This window comes from Schistocerca gregaria, chromosome 4 (genome assembly GCF_023897955.1).
Source record: "Schistocerca gregaria isolate iqSchGreg1 chromosome 4, iqSchGreg1.2, whole genome shotgun sequence".
Lineage (NCBI taxonomy): Eukaryota > Metazoa > Arthropoda > Insecta > Orthoptera > Acrididae > Schistocerca > Schistocerca gregaria.
The window spans coordinates 434,478,633-434,493,486 of NC_064923.1; the positions used below are offsets into that span (position 1 = coordinate 434,478,633).

At 40.4% G+C, this 14,854-nt stretch overlaps 1 non-coding gene across 1 annotated transcript; it reads right to left on the reverse strand.

The window, feature by feature from the left end:
• Nucleotides 1-6,792: 6,792 nt before the first annotated feature.
• Nucleotides 6,793-6,866, reverse strand: Trnat-ugu (transfer RNA threonine (anticodon UGU)). The gene has a single exon. It is a non-coding gene; the product is annotated as a tRNA-Thr (tRNA).
• Between the last annotated feature and the right edge of the window lie 7,988 nt (nt 6,867-14,854).

Genomic DNA, 14,854 nt, shown 5'->3' on the forward strand with positions numbered 1-14,854 from the left:
CTGTCTTTAGTTGGATTTTGGAGGTCTGCATCAGGACAATTGCAATCTCAGATGGGCTAGAACCACCTAATTTCTGCTGGAATGGGTAAAATCTAGTCTTTCCACTTCTTCCTTCCATCTACTCCTGTGCTCCTCATTCATAGTGTTGATCCAAGGTATGACACATAGACAACATCCTACACTACATGGTATAGTCTACCTTGGGACAACACTGTTAATATGGCACAGCCATGAAAAGTCTACACAACTGTGGTGACCAGATGCACTAACACCTCCCAGTCCATTTGAAGACAAATGGAGCAAACAAGCAATTCTAACATGAAGAGAATGAATGTATATCATTTCAACATAGGAGGTTGTAGGTAAAGGAGATAGGTGGTTTGGTTTATTGGCAATGTCCACAATAGTAACAGTTGACATCAGTGGAAAACAATACTTCTCTTGTCACAGACTCACATTACCACATTTATCACCTCTAAAGCCACTGTTGTGCCTATGTCTCAAACTAAATCCTTCATAAATTGTGTGTGTACTTTCCTTGGCACATTGGGTTGAAAGCCCATAAAAATGTGTATAACACACTCTGCTCTGCATTGTGCAGAAGGATCCTATGTGTGTTATTACTATGCATTAATCTGTATGTTCTATCACGAAGTTTTCTTATTCCTTCCATGAAACTTTCATCAGATATCACCTTGTCTCTGTGACACACCATTCAACTGCTTGCGATAGTGCCTGCAACTATTCTGCCTTCTGTACTGTAGTACTTTTCTGACTACTTAAAATGTTCATTTAGTACTAAGCTCCTCATGATACACCACATATGTTTTCACATCCACTGTTAAATGCAATTTAGCCATTTATAACAGCTGCTCATGAGACCAACAAGTCAATCTTGTGGCTATTGACAGGTTATTCACAGAGACTTTCCCCAAGAAAGGGTCAATTAGACTAGTGGCATTAGTGCCTAGGATGAGTACTGATAAACTGGATGAAGATCAGTCCCCCCTCAAAGTGTCCAACTTCCTATGTCTGTGTAAAAGAGAAAAAGGTGAATTCTCATTGGGTGTGGGCTAGGTTCTCTGACAAATTGGATGTGGACAGCAGTAGGGACAGATCCTGGTGAAGATACAACAACTCTTTATTAGTTATTTAGTATTTGATACAGTTCAAACATTCTTCTGAGTTCACTCTATTCTCTGGCATGATCCTGAATTCCCTTGTAATACTCTGGAGTTGCAGCTGCAGGTATTGATGAATGGTGAGCAGTGTGCATGCACTGCCCAGGAGGCAGAGCACTGCATTGGCACATCTGGTATTCAAGGCAAGCTGAGACTTCAAGCTATGGCCATGTTGAGGTCGCGAGCAGCTGCTACATATTCTCTACTGTGGAATGTTGCATTGGCCCTTGAATATTATTGAAATAGAAACACTAAATAATTTTCACTTTATATTTGTTCCTACACTCAAGTCTCACCTTGTACTGTACACGATTTGTCTGCCTTCACTACCATTTACCAACACTTTCTCACAATCACTGAGTCAATATGTTCTCAGTTGCATGTGGGTTACATTAGTTCACTTTTAGTCCTGTTAGCTGCTGCATCATTTCATCCAAAGGGAGGGTAATGAGAATCAAGAAAGCATTCTAACCCACTTATTTTTTGCTTACTAAATTCACATCTCCCACATTCAACTATTACTTTCATGACATTCCTCTAATGAATCGAATAGAAATCTCAACTGTAACACTAAGATGTATCTTGCATGTAGACAAACAATATGACCTGCTTTTCAGTGCTAACATTAAAAAACCAGGCCCTTCATGATCTGTACACTTCTCTTTCCATTAAGCTATACTGTTACTTTATCACTATGATCCAACAAATAATGAAATCTATCTACAAAGTTATGCTACAAATTACAACTTATCATTACTAACTAACAAGGAGAATATATGTACTGTGAGCTAAATTCTACCTTAACCTAGATGGAGCATAGCTATCTATACAAACAGAGTGATTCATGCACTACCCTATCACCTAATGGTGTGGGTTGTGTGAACTCTGTGGTTTGTGTACTATTCTTTTGCTCCATATGCTTATACCTTAGCAATTCAGAAATGTTTATTTATAACTGCGTGGGATCCATGGTAATCTTACTTTGGCATCTGCTTCAAGCCATTATGAATTGTGAATCTATTCAAACTGTCTTCCTCACAATACATTACCAAACATAAGTAATACTCCATCATACTCATAATTCCAGCTTCTCATTTTCACAGCAGATCTCCAATATTTCACAATATGCCTCAGTATCTTCACAAATAGATACTGCTCACTCCAAGAGAAAAGAAGTTTTCCAGTGGCTCTGCTTCACTGAGTTCTGCAGTACCACTGACCCAGCTACAGGCGGTGTGACAGGTTGACCTATGCTATATAAAAACCCCATTTTCCCAGCCACAGGCGCTATATCAGCTCCACATGTGCTGTACAATATAAAATCCCTTTAATTCCATTGTATCTCCTCTTAGATTTTTCTGCTACTTAGCTTATTTGGCTTGGTCAGCTATTGCTGGTGGTTTTACCACTTCTTGAGGGACCAGGAACAGTTTACCAGGCAATTATGCACCTTGCATCTGAATGGTATCCAGTGCTTTGGCTGTTTCCAGACAATGCTGCATGATATGAAGGCAATGAATCCTAACCGAATAGTATCACTGCAACCCTATTCTAGTCCTAATGCATCAGCATTGTACCATGGCTTAACCACATTTTACCAAAGTAAGTAATACCTGCAAACTATTTTTCCCTGGGTATTACATTTTCCATATTACATAATATGGAAAATGTGCTTGACTGAGTTATGACCTTAAATCCTCCATTATGCCTATTGTAATTACTATTGCACATCTTCCTTCTCTCATCCTTTCTCATACTACTTATTTTACTCAATGCAATTCCTATTTGCAGAAGTCCTTATGCTTCTTCTGGCTTATCCTTATGAAATTACAAAATTTTCTGCGGTACCCACAGTTTTCTATACCTGAGTCAGACTCCCTCTCTGCATTGGCTGGTGTAATGCTTCTTTTTATGGCAAACTCGACACACTATGGGATGTGACACAAAGTATGGGCCAAAGAGCCCTGGTAAACTGTTTTGGGTGCATATTACTGAAGTTAAGGGTTCGGCTCTCAGTCCCTTACTGAACACTACAGTGGTATATAACCCTGACATTACAGAAAAAGTAGGTAAAGGGCAAATCAAAGAATGCAGGGAAGCTCGTAAGTAAAAGTATAAAAGTTTGTGATGCTACTTACATATCCTGCTCATCCAGATTCTTCAAATCTCTGTATTCTGTCTATCCACTTCCCTTCCCTCTTTGGAAGGATGCTGCTGTGGAACCTTAGTGCTGGCTGCTGTCTTCCAGTTGTCCATCTTCAATGGTCTGTGTGACACCAATGACCATTGTAACAGAGAAAATGTCGAATTGGATGTGAGCTCAGGGGGCAGAGGTGGGGGCGGGGAGGAGAGTGGGTGGACAGCAGTAGACAGATCCTGGTGAAGATATAACAACTCTTTATTAGTTCTTGACTAATTCATACAGTTCAGACATTCTTCAGAATGCAATCTTTCTCTGGCATGGCTCGGAGTTCCCTCGCAACATTCTGATGTTGTAGCTGCAGACATTGACATCAGTGAGTGGCATGCATGTGTTTCCCAGTAGACAGAGGACTGCACTGGCACCTCTAGTGTGTGAGAAAAGCTCAGACTGTAGGGTGCAGTCATGCTATGGTCATGAATGGCCACAATGTCTTCTCTACTGCAGAAGGTCACGTTGTCCCAGTAGCACGCCAATGGCATTGCCTGGAGTCGAAGTGTGGACCAATGCTAAAGAGCAGGGGTGAGCAGAAGGCACAGTGTTGGCTGCCCAGGGTTGGCATACCAGCAGAGGTCCCTCATTTGTGACCTGGAAGTGGCAGTTATGGTGATGGCACTGGCTGACACAAAGTGGGCGTCACTTACTGCCATGCTGATCGAACAATGACACTCTGCTTCTGCTGTAGTTAAATACTGCTTCCCCCTGCTGATTCCATGGTAACAGCAATGTTTCTCAGTCATGCTGAAGCATCTATAGCATGTCTATGCCCAGAAGGTGTGTCATAGCCAGCAATGGGTTGGCCAAGCCGTGTTGATTATGTGATATCGGGCTGATGGCCTGTTTCTGGCACTGATGGTCTGACGACACAGATGCTGCTGATGTAGTTCAGCAGCCTTGTTACAGTTCCGGGCTTGGACTTCTGCTTCAGGTTTTCCTATAGCTTTGTCCATTACTCAGGCCTACATTTTCTGTCCTCATTTGAGCTACTTGCTCTAGTAATGTTTGAACCGCTTCCTGAGTGGTAATCCCTGGTGCCTTTGATTCACTCATTGTAAAGCCTGTATCTAACACACCAGGACAAGACACAATAGAAAAAACACAGGGACACTTAATCTCAGCACTAGTGTAACAATTTTTGACACTATTCAATTTGCAAAGTACTTAAGGGAGAACAGCCAGAGGAAAAACAGTTTGTATCCACTCACCACACAACACTGAAGATGCTATAAGGTGACTCCAAATGTCCCTGCTCAGTTCTGACACCAGTTATTATTGGGCAGAATGGTCTGAACGTTATTGACACTGTAAAAGTCAGGAAATGACCTCAGAATGGTTGACTGAGTGGTGGATGCAAAGAACCAGTTCGTCAGCTGTCATGGGAAAATAAGAGTAGTGGTGTCAACAACATATCTTATTTAGCAGAATTCATACAGCCGCTGTGGACAGCTTCATGGTGGTGGCCCCCTCATTAGGGCAAGGAGAGAAAGGTCCTGCTAAGGGTGCAGGAATAGTGGGGCACAAAACCTGACTGGAAAAAAAAGTTAAGCGTTAACAGGGAGAGGTACCTACAAAATGTACCATTTTCCTTAGCCATTGACTGTAGATGCAAGCTGCCATCACAATGTCATCCTGTCATAAAAAAAGCAACTACTAAAAAATAGACATCTATCATTACATGGATTGTGTAGCAACAGGTCTAACACTCTGACAACTTAAAGTGTGTGTGTGGATGTGGGTTGTTCTGATATATTTCCCCAAGCCACATTCCATTACTTTACAAGGTGACTTACTTGGAATTTTGCAGCCCCTCTTCTTTACGGGGTAATCGGCTGCTAGAAAGTCTCTTGACTTCTTCTCCATCAAATAGAGATAGGTACAGGAACTTTTAAGCCTCTTTCTACTTAAAAGATGAGTAGACATACAAACTTTCCTTTTCATCAGTTAAAGATGTATTTGGCTTTTGTGCACAACCTAATTCACACTTCCAACACACATATGCAACTTCCTGTAAGTACCTCGTACCGCCAGACATTAGAAACAAAATGAGTTACAGTAAAAAGAAAGATGGCTTGACTATCATGACTTTCTTAAAATGAATCAGAAAAATATGTCTTGCCTCTACTAAGGCTGAGTCAAGAGTCTCTACTAGTACTTTTTTTAACTGTTCTTGTTTCACACAACAATAGTCAATGACACAATAAGCACAGAGCGGTATAAAAACTTCATGGGTCTTCCTTACATATGCATTAAAACCTCTGTGGATTGCCCGACAGGTACTTGTCAGTGCCATTCGACCGCCGCGTCTACCTTCATTCCGCGACTGATTTTAAATCTGCACACAGAAACATGTGCGACATGCAGTAGGTAGGATTCTACCATCCCACACTCCTATTGAGAATATCGTGTGTTCGGGACAGTAGATGGCTGAGTGGCTCTAGAATTTACACAGAAATTCTCAAATCACTACACAGGGAGCATCACTGATACAACTGCCATGCAAGCAGCTCACTCATGTGCAGCAGTTGAATTGTTTCTGCTGCTTTGAGATATATTGTAGGACCTCAATGGTCAGTGTTCACATGCTAAAGCAGATGTCCTATTTGGCTGAAGGCTTCTGAGGTTAGCAGATTTACATTGATTGATGACTGTAGCAAAGCACATTGGTGGCATGAGCAAGCATAAAAAGTGGCTCAAAATGGCTCTGAGCACTATGGGACTCAACTGCTGTGGTTATTAGTCCCCTAGAACTTAGAACTACTTAAACCTAACTAACCTAAGGACATCACACACATCCATGCCCGAGGCAGGATTCGAACCTGCGACCGTAGCAATCGCACGGTTCCGGACTGCGCGCCTAGAACCGCGAGACCACCGCGGCCGGCCATAAAAAGTGGTGAGGATATGTAATTTACTTTCCAGTCAGTACTTTGCCATCTCCTAATTGTTTGCCTGATATGATCTACTGTGCAAATAAGAAATAATTCAAGAATAAATCTTCTGTAGCCAGTCAATAATATTATAGTGGTTGTTAGTATGTGTGCCTACTCCATTAATCTAACTTAAACTCTCATATAAATCAATGTATCTTTTGCCACTGGTCATCAACTCCATTGCTCAAGCATCTGTTGCTGTAAGTGCGCTGGCTGTAGATCTTTATTACATGTTAGGTATGTTGGGTATTCTGGCATGAATAAATCTACAACACTTTCTAAAGCAGTGCAAGTCTTAAGTTTCTTTGCTAATCACTAAGCTAAATTTTAACCAATGTAGTTCTTGCGCCAAATCTTACAGGACAATAGGTTTTGCTGTACTTGCCAGTCATACTGATATGGAATAAATGATGACTAACTGAAACCCTCAGCTGCCGACAGGTGTTGTTGATATACCTTGATGTGGACTACTGAAAATGTGTGCCCCGACCGGGACTCGAACCCGGGATCTCCTGCTTACATGGCAGACGCTCTATCCATCTGAGCCACCGAGGACACAGATGAATGGCACGACTGCAGGGACTTATCCCTTGCACACTTCCCGAGAGACTCACATTCCCAACGGTCCACAATTCTACATATGTAATGTACCTTGTAGACATTTGCCCATCCCCTCATTACTTGCGCACGCTTTGACGATTCCCGTAAGAGTTTGGGCAACCTGTGCGCATTCGCACAGACGAAGGTCAATGGCTGGGAAGCCTTTAACTATATATATGAAGACAGTAACTGTTCTCAAAAGTAGAAATGTAAAATTGTGGACAGTTGGGAATGTGAGTCTCACGGGAATCATGCAAGGGATAAGTACGTGCAGTCATGCTATTCATCTGTGTCCTCGGTGGCTCAGATGTATAGAGCGTCTGCCATGTAAGCAGGAGATCCCAGTCTCAAGTCCCGGTCGGGGCACACATTTTCAGCTGTCCACATCGAGGTATATCAACAACACCTGTCGGTAGCTGCGGGATTCAGTTAGTCATAATTTATTCCAGAGAAAAGCTGCACGGTCATCAACAGTATTCTGTTCTTTCAAGAACAGTTACTGTCTTCATATATTTACTGATATGGATTTGTGATTTGAGTGCATGTATCAGAGCAAACTGCAACAAGATGGCAAGGTTGCTGCAAATTTATTGTGCCACAGATTATGGGGATTGTTCCATCACAACTGGATCATGCCAGCAATGTTCCAGAAACAAGACTACTGCATAAACCTTCCTAATTTATGCAGCTGTAGGCAAATAGAGAATCCAACCATTTAACATACACATAAAGGAATATATAGCACATTGTAGGCATTGATGTTCAGCTCATAATGGATGGAGCATTGTGCAGGCAGTTTGCCATACTGGAGAGCACTGGACAGGGTTGCAAGACTGCACTGCTGTTGAGCTGTGCTGTTCCCTTCCACCTCCTTTACTTCATTGTGATCTTTCCTCTGCTTTGTTTATTAGTGTACATACTGGCTAGTGAACAGAGTTGTCACTCTCTCTGTTCCAATTAAAAGTCAGCTTTTATGCCATCAATAATTATTAAAACTTTGTTACTATATATAAGTGTGTTGTTAACAAGGTCTAAACAAAATTTTGAATGTAAATTTTTATTTTTTCATTTTTTTATTTGCTAAATATATTTATAAAAAGCAGAGACTGCAATTAAACTGATTTGTTCCTTGTACAAACAAGAAAAAGAAATTAATAAAGAAATAAAAATAACAAAAAGGAATACCCTCAAAAACAGTTTGCATGGATTGCATAAAAAATGAGGCCAATACAAAAAATAATTTCAGACCTATAAAAGATTTGCCTAAAAACTGGAGTCAATAAACATGTATTTGCAAAGACTGTAAAAAAGAGGTAGAAGAGTGTTCATATTCATTAATGTAATTATAGGCCTCCATAATAAAGAAAGGAAATGTTTAAATTGTTGTAACAATAAGTACTGTAAAGAGTGTAGCAAAGCTTGTTATTAAAAAATGTGAATCAAAATATTGTGAAAAAGTTGAATGTTTTTGTGGGAAATTTGTATCTGGAATTAATTCGAAAAATCATCAGAAATTAGATTTTCAGGGAAAAATACTAAAATCTGATCAGAATCAATTTTTTTAATCAGAATTAATTTTTATTTGTTTATGTGTAATTCTTTTATTTTATAATGTCTGTGTGGTAAAGTGTCTATTCTGTTTTCTAATATGCATATTTTATCATCACTGGCGCTTTAATGGTTTTACTGCATTCAACAGTATGTAATTCATGTTTATAAGGTCTAAATAAATCCATTTTCCTATATTGCTTTATTTTATTGTCTAAACATTTTTTTAATCATTGAAAGTAATTTCACTTTTTACTACAGTTTTTTTAAACTCCTTTAGATTGTCTAGATTCCTTAACCCCTTCACAAGCTTTATACTGTACTTCATTCCAGCATTCATGCTGGATTTTAAACAAACATGTTGTAACATATTTTTTCCACATTTTCATCTTTGATTTTTCCTAAACATTTTTTGTTTACTAGTGGTAATCTATAAATATTGTGTGTTTAATAATCACTTTCATCAAATTTGTTTATCATTGGTTTTATATTGGTACAAAAATCTCCAGTTCTTCAACCATATATAAAAGAATCTGTATCCATATAACATAAATCGATATTTTCTCCATTTTTTGTTTCCATAACATTATAATGAAAATGTCGTTGTTGTTGTTGTTGTTGTTGTTGTGGTCTTCAGTCCTGAGACTGGTTTGATGCAGCTCTCCATGCTACTCTATCCTGTGTAAGCTTCTTCATCTCCCAGTACTTACTGCAGCCTACATCCTTCTGAATCTGCTTAGTGGATTCATCTCTTGGTCTCCGTCTACGATTTTTACCCTCCACACTGCCCTCCAATGCTAAATTTGTGATCCCCTGATGCCTCAGAACATGCCCTACCAACCGGTCCCTACTTTTTGTCAACTTGTGCCACAAACTCCTCTTCTCCCCAATTCTATTCAATACCTCCTTTTTAGTTATGTGATCTACCCATCTAATCTTCAGCATTCTTCTGTAGCACCACATTTCGAAAGCTTCTATTCTTTTCTGGTCCAAACTATTTATTGTCCATGTTTCATTTCCATACATGGCTACACTCCACACAAATACTTTCAGAAGTGACTTCCTGACACTTAAATCTATGCTTGATGTTAACAAATTTCTCTTCTTCAGAAACGCTTCCATTGCCATTGCCAGCCTACATTTTATATCCTCTCTACTTCAACCATCATCAGTTATTTTGCTCCCCTAATAGCAAAACTCTTTTAGTACTTTAAGTGTCTCATTTCCTAATCTAATTCCCTGAGCATCACCTGATTTAATTTGACTACATTCCATCATCCTCATTTTGCTTTTGTTGATGTTCATCTTATATCCGCCTTTCAAGACACTGTCCATTCTGTTCAACTGCTCTTCCAAGTCCTTTGCTGTCTCTGACAGAATTACAATGTCATCGGTGAACCTGAAAGTTTTTGTGTCTTCTCCATGGATTTTAATACCTACTCCGAATTTTTCTTTTGTTTCTTTTACTGCTTGCTCAATATACAGATTGAATAACATAGGGGAGAAGCTACAACCCTGTCTCACTCCCTTCCCAACCCCTGCATCCCTTTTGTGCCCCTCGACCCTTATAACTGCCATCTGGTTTCTGTATTTTACCCCTGCCACCTTTAGAATTCGAAAGAGAGTATTCCAGTCAACATTGTCAAAAGCTTTCTCTAAGTCTACAAATGCTAGAAATGTAGGTTTGCCTTTCCTTAATCTTTCTTCTTAGATAAGTCATAAAGTCAGTATTGCCTCACATATTCCAACATTTCTACGGAATCCAAACTGATCTTCCCCGAGGTCGGCCTCTACCAGTTTTTTCCATTTGTCTGTAAAGAATTCGCATTAGTATTTTGCAGCTGTGACTTATTAAACTGATAGTTCGGTAATTTTCACATCTGTCAACATCTGCTTTCTTTGGGATTGGAATTATTATATTCTTCTTGAAGTCTGAGGGTATTTCACCTGTCTCATACATCTTGCTCACCAGATGGTAGAGTTTTGTCAGGACTGGCTCTCCCATGGTTGTCAGTAGTTCTAATGGAATGTTGTCTACTCCTGGGGCTTTGTTCCAACTCAGGTCTTTCAGTGCTCTGTCAAACTCTTCATGCACTGTCGTATCTCCCATTTCTTCTTCTACATCTTCTTTCATTTCCATAATATTGTCCACAAGCACATCGCCCTTGTATAGACCCTCTATATACTCCTTCCACCATTCTGCTTTCCCCTCTTTGCTTTGAACTGGGTTTCCATCTGAGCTCTTGATATTCATACAACTGGCTCTCTTTTCTCCAAACGTCTCTTTAATTTTCCTGTAGGCAGTATCTATCTTGCCCCTTAGTGAGATAAGCCTCTAAATCCTTACATTTGTCCTCTAGCCATCCCTGCTTAGCCATTTTGCACTTCCTGTCAATCTCATTTTTGTGACTTTTGTATTCCTTTTTGCCTGCTTCATTTACTGCATTTTTATATTTTCTCCTTTCATCAATTAAATTCAGTATATATTCTGTTACCCAAGGTTTTCTACCAACCCTCATGTTTTTACCTACTTGATCCTCTGCTGCTATTTCAACCCTCAAAGCTACCCATTCTTCTTCTACTGTATTTATTTCCCCCATTCCTGACAATGGTTCCCTTTTGCTCTCCCTGAAACTCTGTACAACCTCTGGTTTAGTCAGTTTACCTAGGTCCCATCTCCTTAAATTCCCACCTTTTTGCAGTTTCTTCAGTTTTAATCTACAGTTCATAACCAATAGATTGTGGTCAGAGTCCACATCTGCCCCTGGAAATGTCTTACAATTTAAAACCTGGTTCCTAAATCTCTAACGAGCGAAGTAGCGCAGTGGTTAGACACTGGACTCACATTCACCGTTCAATCCCGCGTCCAGCCATCCTGATTTAGGTTTTCTGTGATTTCCCTAAATCTCTCCAGGCAAATGCCGGGATGGTTCCTTTGAAAAGGGCACAGCCGACTTTCTTCCCTAATCCAATGAAACCAATGACCTCGCTGTCTGGTCTCCTTCCTCAAAACAACCCAATGCTAAATCTCTGTCTTACCATTATATAATCTATCTGGTACCTTTTAGTATCTCCAGGATTCTTCCATGTATACAACCTTCTTTCATGATTCTTGAACCAAGTGTTAGCTCTGATCAAGTTATGCTCTGTGCAAAATTCTGCCAGACAGCTTCCTCTTTCATTTCTTACCCCCAATCCATATTCACCTACTATGTTTCCTTCTCTCCCTTTTCCTACTCTCGAATTCCAGTCACCCATGACTATTAAATTTTCGTCTCCCTTCACTACCTGAATAATTTCTTTTATCTCATCATACATTTCATCAATTTCTTCATCATCTGCAGAGCTAGTTGGCATATAAACTTGTACTACTGTAGTAAGCATGGGCTTCGTGTCCATCTTGCTTACCGGCACTCCTATTTTTTTATTCATTATTAAACCTACTCCTGCATTACCCCTATTTGATTTTGTATTTATAACCCTGTATTCACCTGACCAAATGTCTCGTTCCTCCTGCCACCGAACATGAAAATAATAGAATTAAATTTTTGAAATATCTGAAATACTCATTCCAATATAAATACGTTTATCTAATTTGTTTGGAAAGTAGGAGACGAGGTACTGGCGGAAGTAAAGCTGTAATGACAGGGAGTGATTCGTGCTTGGATAGCTCAGTTGGTAGAGCACTTGCTCATGAAAGGCAAAGATCCCGATTTCAAGTCTCTGTCCAGCACACAGTTTTAAGCTGCCAGGAAGTTTTAATTTTTACTGTTTGGAATCTCTTAGTATTAATCACATTGCTATTGCTGATTTAGGGAGGGATGTTTTTGATGTGAAAAACTGTGGTTCTTATGTTAGGGAAAAAAGAGGGTATGATAATCAAGCTGATGGTTTCATTAGCTTTTATTGCCTGCTCTAGAACTCTCAAATGATAACTACTCATAGCTGGCTTGCTTCATGACAAGAAGATGGAGTGTAGTTCTCGTGTCCCTCTCCCCTCCTTAGTACAGGTGATAATGGCTAAGTTGAGGGGGGGGGGGGGGGGTGTTATCAGGGACAACTTTAGGAGGAATTATGGTCGGCATTGAGATTATTACGTTGCAGTGACAAAGTGCTCAGCTGTGGAGGTGACCAGGGGGGAGGTGTGGTATTATCCATTTCCACCTGCAGGATTGCTGACAGCAGTTATTTCCTAGGAGCTGTGATTGTTAGTAAACTGGTTGCTGAATGCTACAATGTTTTCTCCACGCTGTTACATAGTTTGTAGCTGCAAGTAAGCTGTCTGGAAGTAAAACAATTATTAAGGTGACATTCCTCATTATGTCTTCAAATGTGACAAAGTCATCTACCAGTTTCATATTTATGTCATTTAACTAGAATTTTTGCATATTAAGACTCACATTGAATGCATTGTCAGTATTCTCAATGTTTGAAGCTCTTTCGTGCTCTGGAGTGACGTGAGTGTTGACATCAGTCTGAGCAGTCCCTGTGTCAGCTGTGCTGGATGGATCAATAGCAGTTTTAGCTGCACAGTCTGCCTGCTGCCAGTTTGCACATTTTGTGGCAGATTGGCAGGCCTGGTACAGTACTGATTTTCTGCACAGTGTTTCTCTAATTCTATTCTGATTGTTACATGCGTTTTCTGGGGACCATATGGGAGGTGCACGCACACTTACAACATTTCCTTCAAAATTGCAAGAATCTTCCATGGTTTCAAAGTGAAAGTGATTTTCCGCCCACCATCAAAGATTTCCGACCTACTGGGATCAGTGAAAGACAATCTGGTACTGCAGAAGGTGGGAATTTATAAAATACCTTGTCAGTGTTGCATGTCATATATTTGGACAAACATTGCGAACAGTAGAAGAACATTGCACTGAACATCAGCGCTGTACTCGCCTTTTGTAACATAGCAAGTATGCAATTGCTGAGCATTGTATTTTCCCTGACCCTCAATGGAGTATGACAAGACAACAATTTTGGCCACAGCAACATCTTTTTGGGACTCCATCATAAAAGAATCAGTGGAAATTCGCTTACGATTTAGCCAAACATCTTGCATCCTTGCTGAGGCCATTTGTGCTCAAATGTTCACATCACATACGAAACTCGACCGATTTTATTAACAGACTGGGGGCTCTCCGCCTAAGTACTTCTGATCTTTTAGTTAGTTTTGACGTGTTGTCTCCTTGGCACTGATTGGCAATAAGTTTCAGATGGGAATCACTGCTTTGTTTCGCCACACTCTCTCCTCAACATATTTTATGTTCAACCAAGAATATTTTGAACAGATTGACGGCGTTGCCATGGGTAGCCCCTTGTCTCCCTTGGTGGATTTGAGGAGAGAGCACTTGAATCGGCAGCTCTCAAACCAACTGTTTTTTGGAGATACGTGGATGACACTTTCATAGTCTGACCTCATGGAGAAGACAGATTAATGGAGTTTTTAGATCACCTCAACTCCATTCATGAGAACATTTGGTTTACCATGGAATTAGAGAAAAATCGTTGCCTCGCTTTCTTGAATGTGCTAGTTAGATGGAAGATTGATGGCTCTCTGGGGCATCCAGTTTATCGAAAGACCACACATACTGATTCGTATTTAAGTTCCTCCAGCTGCCATCACCAATTGCAAATAATGAGTGTACTTAAAACACTTGTACACAGAGCTCATGTAGTGTCAGATGCAGATAGTTTGCCTGAAGAGGGTTTTCAAAGAGAATGGATATTCTACCTGGCAAATTAGCAAGGCACTTGCAATTAAGCCAAAGAAACGGAGTGGAGAAAGAAGAGAGCACACCTAATAAATCTATAGCTTTTCTTCCCTTTGTTGGCAACATTTCCTTCAAATTGCAAGAAACCTCCCCGCTTTCGAAGTGAAAGTGATTTTCCATCCACCATCGAAGATTTCCGACCTGCTGGGATCAGTGAAAGACGATCTGGTATTGCGGAAGGCGGGAATTTATAAAATACCTTATCAGTGTGACATGTCACATATAGGACAAACATTGCGAACAGTAGAAGAACGTTGCACTGAACATCAGCGTTGTACTCGCCTTTTGCAACCTAGCAAGTCTGCAATTGCTGAGCATTGCATATCCACTGGACACTCAATGGAGTATGACAAGACAACAATTTTGGCCACAGCAACATCCTTTTGGGACTCCGTCATAAAAGAATCATTGGAAATTCGCGTAACACACAATCTTATGAACCGTGGCAATGGCTACCAGCTAGATAAAGCGTGGAACCCTGTCAGAGTACTCCGATGGCCGCGGCAATTGACGACGCCGAAGGCAGCTGAGTTCTGCACATCCACAAGCGAGGGCGCTGCTGGTGGGAGGTGTGATTCGTCTGTCAATATGATTTTGACGCATGCGCGGAATACTCGCTGC